General features: G+C 42.4%; 1 protein-coding gene and 1 pseudogene across 1 annotated transcript in view; both read left to right on the top strand.

Moving 5' to 3' along the window:
* The window catches only part of LOC119810814, a 33,312-nt pseudogene that overhangs the window by 3,330 nt on the left and 4,905 nt on the right, over positions 1-25,077 (top strand).
* LOC121677111 (zinc finger protein 728-like) overlaps positions 24,357-25,077 on the top strand; it is a 29,056-nt gene continuing 28,335 nt past the window's right edge. The window contains exon 1 of the mRNA XM_042054625.1: positions 24,357-24,399. The gene's annotated coding sequence lies outside the window, so the exon portion shown is untranslated. The remainder of the gene's footprint in view (positions 24,400-25,077) is intronic.

Here is a 25,077-nt window from a genome sequence, read left to right as displayed (position 1 = left end):
GCCATGAGAATCCTGGCTCCTGAGAATCCACCCCAGGTCCTTTGGAAGAGCAGTCAGGGCTTTTTACTACTAAACCATCTCTCCAGCCTGAACAGTCCTCTTTTCATGATACACTCACTCTTGATTTTATGGTTCTCATGACTAAAATATCCCTTGGAGTTTCTAGGATCTTCTCTCATTCACTGTCCTCAATGATGAATCCTGTGCAGCATCACAGTACTGCATCAGCCTTGTTCAGAGATAGTTTTACCTGTATCAGAAGGGCTTCCAGCTCTCTTCTCACTCTTGGTGACCTTTAGATTTATATCCAGAATATATATGCCTCCTGTTATTTGTGCTTGATGGAGGAGAGTTATCTGTCTATGTTTCTTTCATTGGTTAATTAATAAAGAAAACTGCCTTGGCCCTTTAAGAGAACAGAAAATTAGGTAGGCGGAGTAGACAGAACAGAATTGTGGGAAAAAGGAAGCAGAGTGGGGGAGACGCTTCAGGCATTCGCCATAGGAGTCTCCATGCTGCTGCTCTCCGAGATGGACGCAGGTTAAGATCTCTCCTGGTAAGCCACAACTCGTGGTGCTACCCAGATTACTAAATATGGGTTAAAGAAAGATGTGAGAATTAGCCAATAAGAGGCTACAGATAATGGGCCAGGCAGTGTTTAAAAGAATACAGTTTCCGTGTAATTATTTCGGGTGTAAAGCTAGCCGTTGGCCGGGTGGCGGGACGCAGCCCCGCCGCTTCACACTACAGATTGGCGCTCCAACGTGGTGCTAAATCCACTTAAAAACCTTGCCCGCTTGGGATCGGAAAGAAAGTACTTTGAGACCATGCCAATGGCTCACTGCTCCCTTCCTGCACCTGGGCAGATGGCGGAATCAGGCTTAGGCGAGCGGGAGAGCATGGCGGATTCCTGCCGCCATAGAGAAAGAGGTGTTTTCAGACTGCACGGTGCTCTGCGCGTCAGATTCGGCTGTAACTTGGATGAAAAGAGTTTCTGAGCTGCACGCTCAGTCTCAGAATTAAACTGCTGAGTGCGGCTCCAATGTGGACTGCTGTGTGCCTGGAACTGTGTGCAGCTCAGGGGCACCAAATGACTGAGGCAGGAGCGGCTTTGGCTCTGCTCCGCCATGCTGAACTGTGCTGATCTCAGGCAGGATCTATCGTAATTACCACAATAACTGCGCAGTTAAGGTTTAGACTTGGCTGTAAACAGGCAGTACCGTATTACCTATAAGTGGCGCAACTTAAGTTTTTAAGAAGTGCTTAACCTTTTAAGAAATGCTCCTGGATAGTAAAAAATTACAGATTCACAATAGAAAAGATTCAGACATAGAAGGCCTTTAAATGGCTCACGTAGGCTTAAAAGAGAGAAAAAGAAAATATAGAGAATAAAGTTAATGCCTTAAAAAAAAAGGTTAAAGTCTTTAAAGAGACAGAGTACAGATAGTTATAGATTAAAAGAAGTAAAGTGATAGAGTAAAAATAAGCCACGTAAAAATGGAAAATTCACAGAGAGTCTGGATTATGTATTTTGTTGTGTTTTCTTTGATTTTTTTGACTGTAGAGGAGCTAAGTACAGAGAGACATTTCGTTATATGGGCTGCCAGGCTAGATCAGAATGGACATCTTAACGGTATGACTTCAGGATTTGGATCTAAGAACATGATGCTTTGGAAAAGAGTTTCTTCTTTTGTTTTCACAGAGGACAAGACTCTGTGGATTGCTTCTATCCCAATATGGTATGATAGACCACGCCCTCCTGAAAGGTTGCTGTGAACATCTTCAAAAAATTACTTCACTCAACTGCCAACTGAGAGGAACCTAGCACACAGGTTACACCATGAAAGACCTAAATAACAGCGCCCCCATTCAGCAGGAAGCAGTTTGGAGAGAAAAACTGCGCCCATTTTCCCAAATATTGTTTATAAATGTTCTTTTACATTTAAAGGGGGAGATGATATAGATATGAATTTGCATTGGTATAGATTTTAAGGTCAATTTTGTTATATGTATATGTAGTTCTGATCTTGATTAAGCTATTGTGATTGTAGTTCATTTTAAAAATTGTAATGTATAATTAGGAAATATAGGTTGTTAATGGATAATCATTGATAATAGTTAAGCTTATAGTCATGTTATTAGATTTTCTAGATATGTAGAGACATATTTCAGTTAGATAGACATTCTTCATATCTTTCAAAGACTGCAGAATATGGCATTTAATGTTTTAATAACTTAGGGTTTTTCATGATAATGAGACACGTCTGCTCCTGGCAGCACCAATCTACTTCAAGAGGAAGATGGGCATCGAAGAGGCTACTTATGGAGTTTGTTAGCCATTTGGGCAAGAAACTGCTCTTGCCTGGACTGTTGCATAAACTGGACACAAGGAACCCACAGAAAGAGGACTGCTAAACTTGCCTAAAGGTGAGATGGTCTCTCAGGGTTCCTGATTCGTGAAAGAGTCTGCGAGACGTTCTGCAGGACACAGCAGAAAGTGACTGAACTGTCTTTGGAATTTTTCTGCTTCATGGAAATGTCTGCTGGATACTGTGGGCCTTTAGCCCGAAGATGGATGCCCCAACGGTACAGAGGAACTTTGGGTGACTGTCCAGGCAGCGAGTTGTCTCTGTCATTTCTAGAGTTTTATAAGTTACTTATTTCTTGTTTACTTAGGTAGCATTGTATCCTTCTGGAGTCTTTGATGGAGTTGAAGAATAAATAGATAGTTATAGCTTTCCTTAGTTATGATAAAAGATAAAATAGATTTAAATATTGTAACTGTAATTCTTGCTTGATAACTGTTTTGTTACATGTAATTTTACTATGTTAAAGCCTTTCTTTTTTGTTTAAACAGAAAAAGGGGAAATGATGGAGGAGAGTTATCTGTCTATGTTTCTTTCATTGGTTAATTAATAAAGAAAACTGCCTTGGCCCTTTAAGAGAACAGAAAATTAGGTAGGCGGAGTAGACAGAACAGAATTGTGGGAAAAAGGAAGCAGAGTGGGGGAGACGCTTCAGGCATTCGCCATAGGAGTCTCCATGCTGCTGCTCTCCGAGATGGACGCAGGTTAAGATCTCTCCTGGTAAGCCACAACTCGTGGTGCTACCCAGATTACTAAATATGGGTTAAAGAAAGATGTGAGAATTAGCCAATAAGAGGCTACAGATAATGGGCCAGGCAGTGTTTAAAAGAATACAGTTTCCGTGTAATTATTTCGGGTGTAAAGCTAGCCGTTGGCCGGGTGGCGGGACGCAGCCCCGCCGCTTCACACTACATGTGCTTTTATTGTTGTTTTAATTAGTATAACCTATAGTATTTATTCATTTTCTTCATTTCAGGAAATGGTGTCATTCAGTGATGTGGCCATTGATTTCTCTGCAGAGGAGTGTGAATGGCTGGACCCTGATCAGTGGAATTTGTACAGGGATGTGATGTTGGAGAATTTCAGCAACCTTGTGTTCCTGGGTGTGTTGTCCTATTTTTAAATCGTTGCTGCCTGTTAATCCCTGACTCTCCTAAGCAGGAGCTGCAGCTCCAGCATTATCAGCAGTGGGTGTGCCACAAGAGCCACAAGCTGAGCAAATTCTGTTCCCTCATGCACCGCCTCTTTGAAAGCTATGAAGGGAACTCATATAAATCTCTGTCCTCCTAAAGAACTCAAGACTCAGAGGCTGAGCTGGACTTCCTCTCCGCAGAGGGAAAGTACAGCGAATAGCTCACCTCCTCTCCTTGCTGTGTCTATGAAAAAGCCCTCATTATTCTCCACACCCGGACTTAAAAGCCTTTCTCCACCTGGCTCCTTCCTACCTCTTCCAGTCAGCTAGTTGCTGACTCAGCATCCTGAGCACAGGTGAATTTTATTTAGTCAAACAAATGTAATATATCTTTCCATCGTTAATCACATGTTCCAGGGGATGAACAAAAGTAACACACATTGAAGTAATATTCTACCACATGGGTGAGGGAATCTTCCATGGTGAATTCTTAAATAACTGTCAGCATCAAACTTGATTTCTTTCTACAGTATCTCAAGGGTGCTTGTGCTTCAAACAATGAAACTTATGGGGCAAATTTTAGGCAAATTAAGGAGAGTATTCATATACCTTAGAATTTTTTTCTTTTTAAAAAAGGTTTTACTTCTTCTCATGTTCATAATACCTTCCCATCGTTTTTAGACGTATCCTTTATGTTGGGGGTAATATTATAAAGTAAGTGCCATAAGTGGGAAGCACACATGTTAAAAAGAATACCACACCCTTTGATTTTAATATCTTTCTTTGTAACTGAGGGACATGAAGCTCAGGACCTACAAATCCTATATTCCTCCTAAGCATTCTGATGGCCCCATCAGGAAATTCATGAAGACCTAATCCTCTATAATCATTGATTATATCCTCTCATTTCTTATATATGCAGTCGTAGAGAGGACATGTGATCCCCGGGAGAACACACTAATAAGGATGTTGTCTTTTCTCATACACAGGTCTTGCCTCCTCTAAGCCATACCTGATCACATTTCTGGAGCAAGGACGAGGACCTTCAGATATGAAGAGACAAGCAGCAGCTGCCATGGAAACAGGTGTGTAGGAATGAGGGGACAGGGGCCAGGGTGAGAGGCCAGAGATTGGCAGAAAAGGAGGCTTTATCCCCAACACTGACTCACAATGTTCTGATGTACATAAGGTTTAAAGGATCTCCTTTTGTATTTTACTGTGAGAAAAGGATGTTTATGATGCATTGATTCTGTTATGCTTTGTCCTTCTCCCATCAGGTCAGCTTATGCTTACAGTAACTGACTAACTTCTGTAATTTCTATGTAAACATGGTTTATTTTTCATAAGTTGGTCAATAGATCCTCATTCATAGATGTACATAAATCCTCCTGTATTCAATCCTTGAAATATATTATTTAATATTGAAATGCACAATTTTCTACTTATTCAACCAAACTTTGAAATCTAAGCACTTAGGATGTATAAGAACTATTAAATTATGTATCTTCCAACTTGGACTACATTTATACTTTGTGTTCATCTGGACATAAAATTTCTATATGTTTTTAAGTGTCTCATTTACATTAGCATCATAGTTTATTTTCGTAATGGTTGATGTTGTGCCTTCTCTACATGTTTGACATTGATTCATATTCATTTGTTTCTATGTTCTATGTTGTCCTGCTCTTTGTTGTTCACTTCTAGTTATGTAACCTATCATACTAGTTATATATTCTAGTTATATCAACCTATCTTGGTGGTTTTAATTAGGATGCACTGAATACACCTTTAGAATATTGAATGTAACATTATTAATATCAAAAAATACAGGTCTGAGCCAATGTTTCTGTTTTTAAAAATAAACACAAATATAGAGAATTTTGCTCAGGTTTCATTCATTTCTCAACTTTTACTCAACAGGAAACAAACACTCTACTGGCAAAGAATGTGGCAAAGCCCCTCCTTGGAACTCACAACCTATTAGCCACCAGAAAATTAATCTAAGAAAGAAGCCATATAAGTGTGAAGAATGTGGTAAGACTTTCCGTTCTCCATCGTTACTTTGCGTGCACAGGAGAATACATATAGGAGAGAAAGCCTACAAGTGTGAAGTATGTGGCAAGGCCTTCCATACGCTATCGTTACTTTCAAAACACAAAATTGTTCATACAGGACAGAAACCCTACAAGTGTGAAGTATGCTGGAAGGCCTTCTATTTTCCATCACGACTTTCTCTACACAAAAGAATTCATATACGAGTGAAACCCTACAAGTGTGAAATATGTGGCAAAGCCTTCTGTTCACCATCACGACTTTCTGAACACATGAGAATTCACAGAGCAGAAAAACCCTACAAGTGTGAAGCATGTGGCAAGGCCTTCAATTATCCATCACAACTGTCTATACACAGTAAGATTCACACAGGAGAGAAGCCCTACCAGTGTGAGGTATGTGGCAAGGCCTTCTGTTTTCCATCAAAACTTTCTCTACACAATAAAATCCATACAGGAGTGAAACCCTACCAGTGTGAGGTGTGTGGCAAGGCCTTCTATTTTCCATCACAACTTACTGTACACAAGAGGATTCATACAGGAGAGACACCCTACCAGTGTGGTGTATGTGGCAAGGCTTTCTATATTTCATCACAACTTTCTGTACACAAGAGGATTCATATGGGCAAGAAACCCTACAAGTGTGAAGTTTGTGGCAAGGCCTTCTATGTTCCATCACAATTTTCTGAACATCAGAGAATTCATACAGGAGTCAAACCCTACAAGTGTGAAGTTTGTGGGAAAGCATTCCTTTTACCATCACGACTTTCTGAACACCAGAGATTTCATACAGGAGTCAAACCCTATAAGTGTGAAGTATGTGGAAAAGCCTTCTATTTCCCATCACGACTTTCTGACCACAAGAGAATTCATACATCAGAGAGATCCTTCAAGTGTGAAGTATGTGGCAAGGCCTTCAAAAGTAAACCAGTACTGTCTGTGCACAAGAGGATTCATACAGGAGAGAAACCCTACAAGTGTGAAGTGTGTGGCAATGCCTACAGTCGTCGATCAGGACTTTCTGCACATATGTGGATTCATACAGGAGAGAAACCCTACGAGTGTGAAGTATGTGGCAAAGCCTACAATAGTCGAGCAGGACTTTCTGTGCACAAGAGGGTTCATACAGGAGAGAAACCCTACGAGTGTGAAGTATGTTACAAAGGCTACAAGAGTCGATCAGGACTTTCTGCACACAAAAAAATTCATACATGAGAGAAACCCTCCAAGTGTCAGGTATGTGTCAAGGACTTCTATGTTACATCACAAGTTTCTGAACACCAAACATGCATACAGGAGTGAACCCCTTCAAGTGTCAAGTACGTGACAAAGTTTTCTATATTCCATCACAACTTTCTGTACACAAGAGGATTCATATAGAAGAGAAACCCTACAAATGTGAAGTATGTGGTCAGGCCTTTACTGATCTGTCATGACTTTCTAAATCTGTGAGCATTCATACAGGAGAGAGACATTAAAATTGTAAAGTGTGGCAAGGATTTCAATCCTCCATCAGCACTCTCTAGACACAAGAGAAATCATACAGGATAGAACTCTGGAAGTGGGAAGTATGTGTCATGGTTCCATGCTACGTCATTAAAGTACTTGAGAGAATTCATACAGGCAAGAAATCATACAACTATGTAGAAAGGCCTCTGTTCCATCATGACTTTCTGTACAGAAGAGCTTTCATATAGGAAAGAAACCATACATGTGTTAAATGTGTGGCATATCCTTCAATTACTCATCCGGACTACCTATATACATGAGCATTCATACAGGAAAGAACCCTAAACTGAGAAGTACGTGGCAAAGTCTTCCACTTTCCATCATGATTTTCAGAACACAAGAGCATTCATATAGGAGCGAAACCCTACAGATATGAAATATGTGGCAAGATCTTTCAAATGTCACAGATTCTTTCTGCTCATTTAATAATCCATTCTGGAAAGAAACCCCACTAGTTTGAAGAATGTGGAAAAGCCTTATATAAGATGTCATACCTAAGTCAGCACAAATTCACTCACACTGGAAGAAAGCTTCCAAATGTGAAGAATGTGGAAAACTATTTAACTATACCAGAAAACTTAAGGAGCATCAAACAATTCATTCTGGAGAGAAACCCTACAAGTGTAAAGACTGTGACAAAGAAATTAGAACTTTCATAGCATGTTCTTAGCCCAGATCATTTATATTGGAGAGAAACATTGTGAGTGTGGAGAATGGCAAGGCCTGTCACCAGCCTTTTGGTGTTAAACAACATCAAAGAATACATTTGTGAGAGAAACCCTGTGAAGAATGTACCAAGTCTTTTGCACTTACTTGGAACTTTTGAAACACCTGATAATTCATGCTAAAGAGAAATGCCACTAGTGCCAAAAATGTTAAAAATAAAAAACTCTTTAATAATCTTTCGTGTGTTTCTCAAGACCAGGTAGTTCAAATTACAGTGAAATAATACAAATGTCCAAATGTTCATGAAATATTATGTTTTATACTTCTATGTAACCTGAAATATATCAAAAATATTCTGCATAGAAACCCTTCAGATAGGGGGGACACTGTGGAATAACCTGCAATGTATTTATTGCTTTTATTGACTGATTGCTAAAGCTGTTTGGGTTCATGACTTAGCAAATTAATACTATGCAGTAAATCCAAAAAGATAGAGTATGTAGCATCAAGGAGAAGCCAAGAAGCCAGCAAAGGAGAAAGATACCAGAACATTGTCAGTAAGCCACAACCTCACAGTGATACATAGATTAATAGAGATGGCTTAAATTAATATTAGACTACAAATGTAATTAGTGTCAAAAATTTTTTAAAAAAACTTTAATACGGTTTCTACTGTCTCAAAACAAGGTAGTTCAAACTTCTGTAAAATAATACAAATGTTTAAAATGAAGAAATCCTGCACTTGCTCAGAATTGAGTATAATAAAGGGTTATTTATTTAGGAGTAGACTCACAGATCACAGTCCTCTGCACGAACAGGGAACACAGGAACTGAATACAGCAGCTGGAAGAGAGAGAAAATGCATGCCTTATGTCAGCATTTATAGTATAAGAGGTCATGCCCAGGTTGGGGGGGGGGGTAACTTAAAGGCTGCTGGCTGTAGGGTTTCCAAAAGCAACTCTCCATTTTGTTTAAATAAGAGAGTTCTAAATTTGATATAAAATTATATACAATAAAAACAGATAACAGGTATAAAATTAGAATAACAACCAGCATAAACAATGTCAAAGAAGAAACGTGATAAATGTTTCAATAATTATCCTATCCTAAGGAGGTTAAGTCTTATAAATAACTTGGCAAAGTCATGAGAGGAAAGTAATTGCAACTATATAGTCTTTTTTGTTGTTGTTTTGTTTTTTTCAAGACAGGGTTTCTCTGTAGCTTTGGAGCCTGTCTTGGAACTAGCTCTTGTAGACCAGGCTGGCCTCAAACTCACAGAGATCCACCTGACTTTGCCTCCCGAGTGCTGGGATTAAAGGCGTGCGCCTCCACAGTCCGCCTGAACTATCTAATCTTCAATCCCATCAAAGACCTGAGAAGGGAAGTAATATTACTTGAGTAAGCAGGAAGTGCAATCAAGCAACTTCCAAAATGTGCAACAAAAGCAAAGAAAACTGGCTACCTGCACGATCACCCAAAGTCTCATTTGCAATGTTAGAGTAACTGACGGTCCATTATCAGAGGCAAGAAATTTTTAAAAACTGTCTTACCCTGCCTTGGCAAGATTTGACAATCTTTTTTCTTGTATCCTGCTTGTCCTGTCCAGGCATCATGCATTAGGTCAGTAGTTGATGCATGGGCAGTTACTTGCCCAAAAGCCAGTTTTGCCCAGAAGAAAACAAGCTCCAATTGTAGTGTCGTCAGTGCTCAACAGTCTCTCAGAAATAGATTGGTGCTGCCAGGAACAATCGTGTCTCATGACAGTAGAGCCCTAAGTTATTTAAATGCCCTATTCTACAACTCTTGGAAGTGGTAGAAGATTACCTATCTATGTAGAATACAATCTATATGTATCCAAAAAGTATGACAAACATGGATGACTATTGACCTATAATTCTTAAGACCTATATAAATTAAAGACTAAGGCTTCATATTGGAATATTAAACAATCTTAAATAACTAACAAATTAGGACAATGACCTCAAAATGTAAACAATGTATAAGTATCTTGATCAGAGGTACAAATGTGTATTGTAGTATGATAAATATATCCTAAAATTGTATCAATATACAAAATGTCTTAAGCAGAGGTAGAAGCATGCATGCATACAATATGACAAAATAACTTTGCCTAAGTATACAAATATTGCAGATGAAAATAGGAACTTACAGGACTGGAGAGATGGCTCCAGTTAAGAGCGCTGCCTGCTCTTCCAAAGGTCCTGAGTTCAACTCCCAGCAACCACATGGTGGCTCACAACCATCTGTAATGGGGTCTGGTGCCCTCTTCTGGCCTGCAGGCATACACACAGACAGAATATTGTATACATAATAAATAAATAAATAAATAAATAAATAAATAAATAAATAAATAAATATTTTTAAGAAAAGAAAATAGGAACTTATTTAATATAATTTAAGTTTGTATCAATATACAAGAATCTATACCAATGTAAATTGCCTATAAATGATAGCTCGTATGTGTTCACTCTATTACTCGCTGTACTATTAATGTAAGTAAACTCATACTAATGTATTATCCCATCTAATTTACCTTTTTCTTTTTCAGAGAGATCCCTGAGCCTACATAATTTCCACCCCAACCCTATACCAATTATAAACAACCCCTAAATGATGTCCCTAACTCTGAGGACAAACTTTGTTGGGTTAGGGAACGATGTCTTCTAGAATTACTTCCAGCTGTCATGGGGGTGATGTTCTTTCTATGAGATTCTGTGAAAGTAAAATGATGGTTAAGTTTCACGATTACTGTGAGGTATAATTGTAAATAATCCCTGAGTATTCGGTAGGATTTTTCTGAAGTTCCTATTTTGAGTTCTGACCAGAACATTGTAAAAAAGTGTACCATTTCAGCTAACCAAGTTGGAACCAAGTTGAGTACCTGGTACTCAAAATAGGTCTTATAGTATTGCTATCAGCATCATGACATCATATCAACCAGGTTGAGTTGTTGTTGTGAGATCCCCTCTTCTTCCTGGAAACTTCAAAGATTACTGCAGGAAAATTCATTGTTCCTTGTGGAAAATTTAAACAATATTTATACAGACATATATTCAATGAAAGGTACAATAGAGACAAAAATAAGGGTGAATATAGTAAATTTTTTTCTAAATTCTTTCTTTTTTTGCCCTAAATGTTACAGCTTGTAGTATGAGACAGAAACTCTGAATTTTTCTTTTAAAAACATGCTTGAATTTAGAGAATGACAGAGCCATTGTCCAACTCCAAAGCCAGCTTGATTATTAAGTGAGTCATTACTATTATTCCATTTAATATTCAGTGATTCTTATCCTTAAATGACCTTTCCTCATAAGTGATAATTCTCTTTGCTTGGTGATCGTATCTGGATATTTACCTTTTCCTCGTTAGGCATCTAGATATCCAGGGTCTCTTGACTTTCTAAAGATTAGTATTTTTCTGCAAAGACAACAGAACCCTGCCCCAACCCTTATGAGGTTTCCTTACCAGCTTGTTACCTCTGTAGATGAGCTGTCATTTCTCTTTCTCAAATGATTTTTCTTTTTCAAACCGAACCTTTATTGTGATTGTATCCATAACTTTTCTTCTCCTGTTGAAAAAAGAGAAAAACCTCTTCCCCAACATAGCACAACCGCTGGCTTCCACTGTGAGGTCAACACATCCTTGAAATACATTGGCTGATTTAATTCAGAAGACTTTTCTATTATCCAATGTCCCTCTGCTGCTGTTGTTCCTTTCTCATTAGTGTTAAAAAATTCATGGTTAATAAAGCATTATATAATCTATTTGGGGTTATTTTCCATCCCTTTCTGTTTGTTTAACATATCCTTTATAGTTCGATTTGATCTTTCTATAACTGCCTGACCTGTAAGATTGTTTGGTATACCTTCAATATGCTTTATATTATAATAAGCAAAAAAAACTGTTTCACTTTCTTGGAGACCTATGCTGGACCATTATCTGTCTTTATCTATACAGGTATACCCACGACAGCCATAACTTCTAATAAATGTGTAATTACTGAATCAGCCTTTTCTGAGCTCAAAGCTGTTGCCCATTGAAAACCTGAATAAGAATCAATTGTGTGGTGTGCATATTGTAATTTTCCAAATTCTGCAAACTGGAACACATCCATCTGCCATATCTCATTCATTATTCCAGTCTTGACTTCACGGATTCTATCATATATTTTATGACTTATTATTTCTGAACCTTGCTGCATTTAAACTTAGGCTTATCTTTTTTTTCTACCTTTAGACAGGCCATAAAATTGTTTGCTAAAGAACTTAATATTTGAATTAAGAAATCTTCAGTGTAAGAATTCAAAGGAAGACTGCATTCTCTGAGATATTCAATGAACCATTGTAATTCAAAGCAATATTAATGAGCCACCAATTATTTCTGCATTTTCTTAGGTTAGGTGCAGCACAAATTCTAATAGGCCTTAATAATAAAAACCTTGAGTCAGATATTATGGGGGAGCTGAAAGATAAAAGAAGCAAAACAGCCAACCGATAAAGAGATTTTATCTCTACCATGGCTCAGACCAAAGGGGTGATCCTGTCCTCAGACTGACTGCTATTCAGCACTCCTGCCTCCACCTTCCTAGTGCTAGGAGTAAGGCATGTGATCAAAGAACTCGAATCAGAGGAGTGAGCTCTGTATCTCTTTTATACTTGCTCAACCTCACGTAGTCCAGCGCAGCCTTGAACTCCCAGAGGTCCATCTGCCTCAACCTCCAAAGTGTTAATGATGGAAAGAGGAAGGAAGGGAGGAAGAAGGGTAACCAAAATGAGTGGGGGCCAGAAAGCACGAGGAACCGCCCTCTTTTACGCACCCGAACAGTATTCCATGTAAACGTGTATACCACTTTTTGTTGGTTTTTCTTTTATGACATTGTCAAAACTCAAGTGAATTTTTACAAGTTGGATTTCATTCAGTTTTAGGTGACGGTGACCCTCTAGTTAGAAAAAAAAGGAGAATATAAAGAAAAATAAAGTATTTGCATCAAAATGGTGCTGAGACCTGCTTTTATAAGTGGAATAAGAAAGCTATTACGAAGTCAGACACAGGAGCATGGCAAAATATTATTTTCTCAAGAGTGAAAATGGGGACTGTGCATTAGAAGAGGCAGCAGGAGGTCTATAGGGCTGACAACAGGAAAAGTGTGCAGCTGTGCAGACCATGTATTTTGTGAGGAGGGGGCTTTGGCTCTTTCTATGGACACCACTGAGGTAAGCGTGAAATAAAAAATAACAATGTGACAGCTGTTCATTTCTATACTAACTTTCCCTTTTTATGTTCTTGAAGCTATGCTTTTAGCCATTTGTCAACCGTAATTAATTTTCTTTAAAATATGAATTCCATGAATAGCTCACATTCCATGTATGAAGCCAAAATCCACTTAGTTGTTTTCAGTCTCAATCCTTACTCCCCGTACATCATCAATATATTCTTTCCAATGTTCTTTTCCTAACTCATGGATTCAAGGTTGACTGAGCCACCTGATGGAATAAAAAGAAAACACTGCACATCCCTCAGAAAGACAGAAAGATCCAAATACTCCCGATGGAAATGCGTGGTGTGAGTACTGACCAAGACAAGATGGGCCAGAACAAACCATGCGTGTGGAATCCAAAAGATGCTGCTGAGTTGCAGCACCGAGGAAGATGGTGAACGGGTGGCAGGTCCATCGAAAAGAACAGCAAGGGCCGGGAACCCAGCCTAGGGGGCGTTTCCTACTCAGCTGTGAGAGGCCTGGGTTTGGTTACCAGCAGAGTGGTGGGCGGGAGAAAAGGGATGCTGTGCTTGCTTGCTCCCTGCTCACATGTAGAGCAGCAAGGCAGGCTTGGAGGATAGCTTCCAGTGTTTGGGTTTGTTCCTCAGGGTACCGGGTGGAACAGGCTTTCAACTCCTAGCCTGTTTCAGTCCAGAACGAGGCACTGAGTTCTGACTTGCGTCCAAGTGGAAGAGCATTATACATTTGGAGTGGTGGATCAAGGCCAATAAAACTGACTAGAGCCTAGTAGACACAATCCTAAAACATTTCAGTAGTTCTAGTAATTCTATCCAGGGATGTCACTTATTGACCAGTCTGATGCCCTGGATCCCACATTATAGAAGGAAGGAATCAAATCTCTAAGAGTTCCTCTAGCTCGCACAGGAACAGCATGGTTAAGTGGTTGCACGTGTATACACAGACACACAACCAATTAATCAACCAATCAACATAGTAACAAGCATTGAAGGGGATGCACCACATTCCTGTGACACACCACAGAATAAAGGAGAAAAGAGAAATTCAGAAAGGTGGCTCAGGTCTATCATTTTAGTTCATGGAAGGTGTAGACACAGTACCAAGTATTCAAGGCAAGCCTCATCTACATAGAGTTCAAAGCTAGCCTGTGATATGTAAGGACTTCCCTCATTAAAAAAAAAAAAAGACAGAGAATGTGGAAGACATTATTTTAGGAAGTATGTGTTGTGCCTAGATTACGACCCCCCGAGAGAGACCACCAGAGAGGCAATGGAGAAGGCTAAGGGACCCCCAAGTCACAAGGTCACAAGTAGAGAGAAGCTGTTTAATAGACAACCCGGTATTTTCTTTTTGAAAAATAAAATGAATCAGACATTGCCAGAAGCTCCTCGGCAGTGAGAAATGAGAAGCCATCCTCCACTCTTCTTCACCTGTGAGATGGCTGCCAGTTAACAGGGACACTGCCCAGCTCAGAGAACAGCAAGAGCCCTGGGCAGAGTGAAGATGGAGACGGTCCTCTCAGGGTACAGGAGCAGGTCCCCAATGGAAGAATTAACCGCAAGGACCACTCCCTACTGCTGCCCAGCACAGACCACCACTGCTCACTCCGGGAACTGTGCGCCATGCTCAGGGCACTCTCCTCACTGTGGTTGTCTGTGGGCGGAGGGCAGACGGCCTGAAACCTTGGTCTCATTTAGGTGGCTTTTAAAAGGAAGTATTTCAGGACCCTTTAGACTGGCGACGTTTGCTCTCTAGGTAAAAGAAAGGCAAATCCTTTCTGGACAAGGATCAAAATGCGATTCCCTAAGAATAGCTGAAGATTCACACTCCTCCCTAGTCAGAATACGGAGTCGGTGTCATTTCCCGCCTCCTTCCATGGAAGCTGGTCCTAGACACAGGTCGGGAACAACAGAATGGAGAGTGGAAGTCATGAGAACTCTCCCACCTCCCCTCTGTGCCTTACAGATATTTTGTGAGAGGCGCCCAAACATGCCAGCTCTCCTCGAGTTTAAGCCCAACTCTCCCACATTGTTCCTGTCGCCTCCTTTTCCCTGCCTCGTTTTTCTCGAATATAACAGCTTATAAACTTTATAAACACGACTACTACACGGCTATAAAGTGCAGTAGGGACCAGAAACTGCACTCTCTTCTCTAGATCAATGAGAATCCTGACTACAGCCATTCAAAGTCAGCTGGTGGCAGCAGGCTTCCCCGGGCGAGCTGGAAAGTGAGCTCCCAGCACAGCCTCAGGGGCCGGCAGCCAGCCGACCCGCCCTGTCCTGGAGCAACCCGGGAGGACTGGAGCTGCAGGGGACCCAGCACCGACCCCATCACCCTGTCCCTAACGCGAACCTAAATCCTGACTCGGTGGCGCGTCGTAGGTTCGAACAGCCTCCAAAGTGAGCTTCTTCCTGCTTCCCATGGCCCCCGTGCTCAGTCCTTCCACGATGGCCTTACTGGCTCCCCCTGCACGATCCGGATGGGCTACCCTGCACCCTGAACCAGCCTGCGCTCAGAGATCCAACCCAAGCAGGGTAGTAAGAAACGAGTCCAAATTGGTGAGGGAGCCGCGTGAGGGTAGAACATGCGCAGGAAGAAGTCAGAAGGTGCCTCGACTATCCTTGCTTGTGAAGTCACAATGGGTGAAGTCACACTGGGTGAGAGACTACAAACTCCGTGTAACAGAGATTCCAGGAGTCGCAGAAGGCCTGTTACCGTGGGAAAGAATTGCAACTTGCAGTCTCTGCCGCTAGAGGGAGATACGCTGGGTGTCAGGCTGCTCTTAATACCCTCAGTTTTCAAACTGAGATGTTTGGATGTGAGTAGAGACCTTGCAGTAATGTCTATTAATTATTAGTTATTTTTGGTCACTTAACCTGTGATTTCACACACAGGTCTGCTTGTTATAGAAACTTACTCCAGAATAAAACATTCATTTTGATTTTTTTTACTTTGAGATAATTATAAGAAATTCACATAGAAAGTCACTGCTAAGCCTTTGAAATTAAATATGAGCAGAGGCGCGTTGGCCACCTGGTATCTGCCTTTTATGAGCAGAGGCCCAGGGATCACAATTCCAATTTAAGAAAATCTTGGACATGCTGGGAAATGGTGGTGCAAACAGGTAGCTCTTTGTGAGTTCCAGGGCCACCTGGGAGGGCTACACAGAGAAACCCTGTGTTAGAAAAAGAAGAGAGGGAGGGAGGGGGAGAGAGAGAGAGAGAAAGAGAGAGAGAGAGAGAGAGAGAGAGAGAGAGAGAGAGAGAGAGAGAGAGAGAGAGAGAGAGAGAGAAGGAAGGAGGGAGAGAGGGAGGAAAGAAAAGGAAGGAAGGAAGGAAGGAAGGAAGGAAGGAAGGAAGGAAGGAAGGAAGGAAGGAAGGAAAAACACAAAGAAAGCAAACAAGCCTTGTACTGAAATAAAAAGAACAAAAATGAATGGGAGGTAGCTGGTGATGGTGCAGGTTCCTTGAAGTCAGGGGGCCCTGGGTTTTAGCACACAGCACTAAAAAGAGCAACACAACAGAATGAAAGTCTTGTGGGGCTGGAATGTGGAACGCACATTCTACTGTTGCAGTGTTACAGCCTGGGATGGTGGTCTGTCCACAACTTTGAAGTAAATGTTGTTATTCCTGAGTTGGGAGATCCCCAACGAGACCACCATTGATCCTACTTTCAGATGCAATCACACAAGGTTTCTTTATTGCCTTACAAGCTCCTGAGCAGGGGCTTCATCCTACACACCAAGGCAGAGGATGAGGGAGGAAGGACCCTAGCTCACAGTGCAAGGGGTTTTTAAAAGGAAAAACCCGCAAGCAGGGAGCTACATCTACATGCCTTGGTGTTATGGGATTGGGTGGGGGATATGCTTCTGTTTCCGTTGGCTCTAAGCCAAGAGGGCACTTTTGTAACTTTCCACAAAAATACCTGGTAACTGTAGAAACTTGTTTTTCTAGCTTCTGATTGGCTGTCCTTGGATCTTCTGGCAGCCAGGCAGTTTGGGGGCCATTTGTGGCTTTTCTCGGAAATTCCAGATACACAGGGTAGGGAGCCTGGGATGGGGTGCCTGCTAGATTAGAGTCTCACAAAACGGGGCCTGAGTTTAAAAGTCTTGTCTCTTTAATGTCATTTTCCTTAAATTTGTAGGCCTGGTCCATCAACAGGAGGGCCCAGCTGGCAGAGGAAAAGTCAGCCAGTCAGCCCAGCCAGTCAGCTGTTTGAAGACACCAGACTTTTATCCTTTTTCTTTCTTTAAGGGATTTATTTTCTTCTTCTTTAAGGACCTTATCATGTGCATAAAGTTTATTTTAAGGTCTTTTATTTGTGCCTCAACTTTATTCAAGACCTGTTGTGGCAGGGTTGCTGCTGTAGTGGAGACATATTGTTCTGGCTGCTACTCATTGTGTTTTTGAGCTGGCATCTGATCACATGGCATTGGGAAGATTACTATTCTAGGTGCTGATATCTGGTCTTGTCCTAATTGACTACCAGTTTTGTTCCTTGGTTTCCTTCTCCTCTTCGGATCTTAAGGGAGTGTGGTGGCTGTGTATTGCCATTAGGAGGATCGGCTTGGGTCCTGATAGGTATGGGCACAGGGACATCAAGGTAAAATGTGTTTCTGGGTATTGGGACCCGAGACTTAGGCACAGGAAGGGGTTGGGAGTGGAGGAGAATCTTCAGAAGAGGGAGGAAAGCAGGGTGTTCCACAGGATCTGTGTAGATAGGGCCCTGGTGCAGGGGCAGAGAGTGAGCACAAGCTGATGCAGAATGTTTGCTAAGAGCTGGGGATGAGGCTGGGAGGTTGTTCTTGGAGGGATGGAGAGAGAAGGAGCAACTGCAGTTAGCCTGTCTCCATGATCAGTGTGAACTGTGGGTTCCCAGGGAGTGTCTGCTGGAGTTGGAGGCTGGAGCAGAGCCATGAGTGGAGGAAAGAAATGTTGGAGGGAAAGTGATGAGTGAGCCGCAGGATGTCAGTACAGGAGGGGAACAGAGGCTATGGCAGGTTTTCTGCTGCAGAGCTGGGGATGCCAATTGGGGACTGAACTTTGGGGACTGAACTTGGAAGAGCAGAAGGAAAAGTGCAGATCAGCAGTTAGCTTACCCACTTCCCTGGCAGAAGTAGCCTGTGGGTTCCCAGGGAGGACCTGCTAGAGTTGCGGAGGGATGGGAAAGCAAGCCTGGAGGGAGAAAGGAGGGTGTTAGGGTCGGAGAGAACCCCCAAAGAAAGACCAACAGCCATGTATGCAATAACACGAACACTTTGTTAATTCCAACACTGAGTGGCACATGGTGACCTCCCAAGGTCACAAACTCCTTTTAAGCAGAGGTAGGGAAATCCAGAGAGGAGGGATTAATCTAGGGCTGGCTGGTGGAGGAAAGATTAGTCTGGACGTTGATTGGCGGGATGTCTTAATGGTTAGGGACTTTCCTGCAGCAGGGTAGAGAAGCTCTTTATCAGGAGACTGGGGGTGCCTCCTAAGCCAGCAAAGGGCCTTTGGGGGCCTGCTGAGGCAGCAGAGGTGGCTATGGGGTGCCTGCTGAGCTAGTAGAAGGCAGGGGTAGGGAGCATCTGCTGATTGAGTTGTGGTTTTCCTGAGGACTGTTTAGCTCTGTCCCGTTTTAGTGAATGGAAACTAAGGCCTGATCTGATCGCTGTCAGGCTGCTGGGAGAGCTTGGTCTGCCCCTCCTCGCCCCAGCACTCTCATTGGGGAAGATCTGTGGCCTCCACTAGGAATGCGGTGGGGATGGACTGCAGCGAGTGCTCTGCTGCAGAGCTGGGGAGGAGACTGGAGTACTGGGCTGATGCAGGGAATGCAGGGAGAGGTGAAGATCTGCAGTTAGTCTACCTGCTTTGCTGGCCGGAGTGGACTGCGGGTTCCCAGAAAGTGCCTGCTAGGGAGTGAGATAAGGCAATGAGTAGGGGGGGGGGGGGGGCAGTCAGGAGGTTATATCTGTGTGATCCTCTGGAGATGGGGGCAGGGAAGAATGGGCACCTCAGCAGATGGTCTTCTGCAGAGCTGAGGAGCTGAGGAAAAAGCGACCTGCTACCTTTTGCTTCTTAATAGACTGTCGTAAATGGACTTTTTTTCCTAATTACTTTCTCAGCTTGTCAGTTGTCGGTGTATAGGAAGGCTAATTTTTATAAGCTGGTTCTTTGAACTGCTATTTTACTGAAAGTGCCTTTGAGATTTGCCGACGGTTGTGTATCAGAAGGGCAGCAGTGGCAGCTGATTTCAGGAGATGGGTCCACCAGAATGCAAGGCACTAATGGGTGAACCTTGGACAGACAAGGACCCAAGGGCTTTAGCTCCAGGACTTACTGCTTACTGCTCATGTCTCTTACTACTCATGTGCCTTTACATGTTAGCCACTGGCATTTTTCTCTGGTCTCTGGCATAGTGTGAATGGGTGTGGGGGGATCCCGACTGCCTTTAATGTAATGTGATTATCTCTGCTGGGCATGTTTTACCTGTGGATTATTATGAAGATGATTTCCTTTCAAACTGTACTGTTTAACTGAAGCAATGGTTTTTATTTTTTAGGATTTATTTCTTTATTATGTATTCAGTGTTCTGCCTGCATTGTCTGCATACCAGAAGAGGGCACCAGATCTCATTACAGATGGTTGTGAGTCATCATCTGGTTGCTGGGAATTGAACTCAGGATCTCTGGAAGAGCAGCTAGTGCTCGTAACCGCTAAGCCATCTCTCCAGCCTGAAGCAATGGTTTTATACAATAATCGTGTTAGTTTAAATAGAATTCTGATGGTCAAGAGTTTTAATAAATATAGTAAATGACTGTGATAGGGGTTAATTTAGTGAAAAAATTAATATAGGTAAAGGTAGGATATAGTGTTGCCTTTGCCCCTGATAAAACAGAGGATAGAAAATAAAAACAAGGGAGTGTCACACAGCTAGGACTTAGGAGTTTCTCTTGAGGAGCCATAGAGACTGTGGCTTAGGCTAATGATTGAGAAAAACAATCACAGCCCAGACACTAAACTAGCTCAAGGTCTCTTAATGTTGAGAGATGTGGTCATGGGTTTCAGTGTGCATCATAGTTGAAACAAAGTTTTAAATAATGATTTAAGATTAAGTTAAGATGTTCTTGTTAATGACTTTGAGGTAGAAAATCTTGGGGAACAACTTAAAGTTTAGAAAAGCACATAGTTGAGTAAGGGCCTTGTTGAGGTCAAGAAACAAGAAGCATGACAGCCTGACTAACGCTGGCTGATGGACCTTTCTTGCTAGCATGGGTTGGTGATCAAAGGTGACGACTGATTCCTTATACACATCTCTGCCCTCAGCTTCCTGATATAAAAAGTGGTTGATGAGTGGGTATGCTCCCTGACGATTTAAAGTAGAGCTGAGTGCTTGTTTTTCATATATAAAAGTTTAGATTTGTGATTCCTTTAAGATTTTTTTATAAGATTACCTTTTGAGATAAATAATAGAGTGATCGACCCTTTTTTTGTAAACACAAAAGGCAGCCAGTCAGGTCTCTCTGTGGCAATCAGCCAGTCCTCCTGAATTTCAGAAGACCCTCTCTTCCTATCTTCCCGTGACTATGAGTGGAGTTCAGGGAAAACTGGGAGGAAACTACAGGGCGGTGTCTTCAGGGACATCAGCCTCTCTGACTGCCGGGTCTACCTGTTGGTTTTCCTGACACAGACCCACTCACTCACCCTTGACTCTTTTTGTGAGCCTGGCAGTGGGTTAGTGCCACAGCTGGGGACAGAGACACTTCTAGAAGCTGAAGAATTTGATCTCTGTTTTAACTTCTTTATTCCCTGAGGTAAGCAGTCCCCTTTCTTGGTATGTGGCTGCCCTGTCTCTTGATGTGAGGGGCTAGTACCCCTGTTGGAGGCTTCTGCTCCCATAAGTAATTGGGGACTGTCTTGTTCTGTAAATTCAGCCATGAAGAAAAAAATCTTTTTTAGTTTCTATGCAATCATGGAATAACTTTCCCTCCCCTTCAGTCAAGTATATGGAATGATAACATAGCTACCATCTTCTTGGATCAGGGGAGGGCCTGGCATTTCCCTTAGTTGACACATTGGGATGGGCTCACTCCTGGAAGACATTGGACCCGAGACAGACAGAGCTGGCCAGCTGAATTAGGTTGCATTGCATCGGGGCAGATTTAACTGGAGCGGCAGAACCATGTGGTCGTGTGACTACGTTGGAGCTGGTAGGGAGGCACATTACGGGTAAAATTTCATCCTCTGGAGAAGCTAATGATGGTGCTTCTTTGGTGTCTTCAGGTTTAACAGTCTTTGCAGTAATATGGTCTGGTGCTGGAAGTTCCAGTATCTGGTATCAAGGCCACCCCAAAAGGTCTTGGGCCAATGACATCTGGTCTTGAGCCAACAGACAGCATGAATCAATATGTGGGAACTGGTTTGTATGGCCAGGTAATCCCATCCAGATGTCTCAGACACTGTTGATCAGAGTCAAATCTAGAGTTCCCTCAGATGGCCAGCATCAAAGGAAGGACAACCAGTATCACAAACTGTCTTTTATTTGAAGGACTTCATCTCTATTCTGTAGTCAACAGTAAACCCTCTTTTAAAGTTGTGAAGTGTGGCTTGTAGGACTGTGTGTGTCTCACATCAGGACGGTGCAGACTTCGTGATGGGAAGACTTTCCCATCCATGAGTCAAGGGGTTTATGTACACTTAGCCCAATGTTGTACATAGGGCTATGTATCGCCATGCTATGTCACCTCCTATTGCAGGAGGTGAGTGCCTGTTCAGGTAAAAAGACTGCAGCGGAATCATAGATCAAGGCCTCATCACATCCCATAGCAAAGAACTGTGGGACCATTACAAGCATTTAAACTCATTCGTCATTCCCTCGTTACTGTTTTTTAAATCCCTAGTCTCTGTCTCTGGAGACCAATACCAGTGCCTCAACATTCTTTCGAGGCTTTGTCTTGGAGACCAGTGCCACCTTGGTATCCCATCGCGGCTTTGGATTCAGTCTCCTGAGGAGTGATGAAGTCTGCACTGGCTCTTCCTTGTGATAGGTCTTTCTTGTTGGACTTTCTTTGGACCACTAGCCCCCAGAGAATGACAGAGACTTGTTATTAATTATGGATGCTTGGTCTTAGCTTAGGCATGTTCACAACTAGCTCTTATAACTTAGATTAACCCATTTCTATTAATCTACATTTTGTCACGAGACTCTTTACCTCCCCTCCATTCTGTACATCAAAGTTTATCCTGATGATCTGAATTTCAGTGAGTCTGTTTTAACCACTCCCTGTTCTGCTCAGCTTTACTCTCTTTTTTTCCAGTCTCTCTCCCTCTTCCCCACTTCGTTGAGTTTGGCTAAAGATTGAAGAATCTTGTTAAACTCATAAAAGAACCAAATGCTTGATTCTTTTTTTTTTTTAAGATTTATTTAGCCTGCATGCCAGAAGAGGGCACCAGATCTCATTATAAGTGATTGTGAGCCATCATGTGGTAGCAGGGAATTGAAATCAGAACTTCTGGAAGAACAGCCAGTCCTCTTAACCTCTGAGCCATCTCTCCAGGCCCGATTAACTCTTTATATTGATATTCAAGTCTATACTTCATAAATTATATCATGATTTTTATTGTTCTTTTATTATTTGTTAGTTCTCATTGACTCTGTATTTAAGTTTTTCTTTTTTCTTTTGTTTTCGTTTTGGTTTCTCAAGAAAGGTTTTCTCTGTGTAAATCTGGATGTCCTGGAACTCACTTTGTAGACCAGGCTGTCCACAAATTCACAGAGATCTGCATGTGGCTTCCCACTGTGTCTGTTCAGAAACAGCTTCACTGTGAATCGGTATCCATCAATGGGAACATGAAATCTTCCTTGAGATGGGGTTTTGTGTCTTAGTCTCAAACATGAAATGCACCGAAATCTTCCAAAGAAGAGATGGATATTCTCAGTACTCCATGATTCCATGTAGCTTCTTCACGACAGTGAGTGCAATCCATAGTCCTAAAATATATTTCTGACACCTTTTAAGTCAAGGAAGAATCATCTCAGTGTTCTGCTTAGTACAAATGAGGGAAGGTCAAGACAGATACTGTTGATGTTCAAGATGGTGTCAAAGATGAACAATCTCAGGATAAGAGGAGAGATAGGGAATTCAATAAGGAATATCAAACGTAGTGCAGAGGGAAATCCTACAACACACAATGGACCAGTAGATGGTGCACACTTCAGTGTGGTCCCAGGAGCTGTGCCCCTTGCGGGAGGTGCAGAGGAGGAAATCTGTTTTATTCCTGCGATCTCAGCTCCCGGTGTTAGCTTGTGAGCCGAGCCTTTCGCATCAATGTTTACCACGTGCTCAGGGCACAGCTGGTGGTGACTACGTGCCCGAGTTTGTGAAAAGTCAGGGAGAAGTGGGTGAGGTGGTTATGGCGGAGTGGACACAAAAATTAAATTAGACAAACAAATGGGTGAAGGTGTGAAAACGGAATTTACAGAAAAGTGGAAAGATTTTTAGATGGACTCTGGAAGTTCATTGCAAGTAAACATCAGAAATCAGTAATTTTCACTTCGTTCAATGATCTTTAACCATCTCTGTGGCCCTGACCCATGCCCTTCACTGCGTGGATTCCAGCGTTCATATGAACCCTATGCCGGCTCTGGAGTCTGATCCATGTCTGCTCACACTGTGTCTAAGCACAGGAGGACAAGGATTATTTATTTTTGTTACTGGGTATTAAACCAAAGCCACCTTCATTATAATCAAGTGGCATAGCCCTTACCCTAAGCTAGCCCTGATCATTCTCTACCATGTGTTTAGATAAAACGCGTCTATACATTGTCCTTGTTAGCCTTGTTTTCTGAGTCTTCTGTCTTAAGCACCTGAGACGCTGGATGAGCGGCAGGATTACCAAGGATGATTTCAAAAAGCATCTTGAAGAGATGATGTTCGGTCCTACATTAGCTTCCTGCTTCCTTACTTTTTAATAAAACAGACCAATGTGAGTTTTCATGCTGTCGTTAAGATTCCACACTAAGTAGACCTGAGCTTAATACTCAGTTATTAGCGGAAATAACTAGGAAACGTGGTAAACATTGCTGCGAAAGGCTCGGTGTTATTCTTATTCGACTCACAGGCTAACACCGGGTGCTGAGATCGCAGGAATAAAACAACCCGAATCCCCTGTGGCTGTCTCTGTGCTCAAGCGTCTTTCCTTCCAAAACTTGACCTGCACGAAGTTGGGCTGAACCCAGGCACCGTATAAATCATCTTCTATGGGTTCCCGGAAGTCTTTTGCGCTGACTTATGGGAAATGTAGTCCCTACCACTGTGACATCACAAGAAAGGGCTGTGGATACAGAACTTCGTGTTCAGTTCAATCTTTAAACTTAGCTTCTCCCCCCAAAGTTAGGCGAGTGTCTGCTCAGCGCTGGGCTTGGATCTCTGACATGGAGGTTGGTGCAGGGTGCAGCGCTGTACTGCAGATCTGAGGGACTGTTCAAGGTGGCTGGTCCGGCGTGGAGGTTGCTGAATTGGGCTGCTTAGCAGGGAGGGGGGAGAAGCTGATCTGGAGGTGCTGTGCTGACCTAGTCTGGGCCGCTGACTGAACCTGGGCGCAGGTTTGAGGGAAGAGGGCACCAAGCCAAAGCCCTGTGCTGTGAGTGTCCAGTCTTTTAGGATGCCCCTACTGCCCAAGTCCACTCGTAGTTCTGGGACTGGAGGGCTGGCTCAGTAGCCAAGGAAAGGAGAAGGTTGGAAGAACAGGATTGCAATGGCAGAGAAGGTCTGTGAATGCTGATGCCTGAGGATCTGAAGGGAGCTCACTTTCCAGCCTTGCTGGGGAAGCATACCCACCCTAGCTGACCCTCGCGTTCATGGCTATAGTCAGGTTTCTCAAGACTTGCAGAACACGTGGGGTTTCCAACCACTCCTGCCTGCATTTACAGCCAGCCTATGACTCCGGGTTTGAGTTGGTAAAGTTCCTATTTTACAGAGACTGACTGTTTTGTACTGATTAAAGAGATGTTAGTCCCAATTCTTTAGAATAAATGATACTTTTCAGGACAGCTACTCTAAAATCCCCTTTACACCCCTTTGACCCGAAACCCAGACTAACACTCCCATGTACCCAC

This window comes from Arvicola amphibius, chromosome 3 (genome assembly GCF_903992535.2).
Source record: "Arvicola amphibius chromosome 3, mArvAmp1.2, whole genome shotgun sequence".
NCBI lineage: Eukaryota > Metazoa > Chordata > Mammalia > Rodentia > Cricetidae > Arvicola > Arvicola amphibius.
This window is presented reverse-complemented; position numbering and strand designations above follow the sequence as displayed.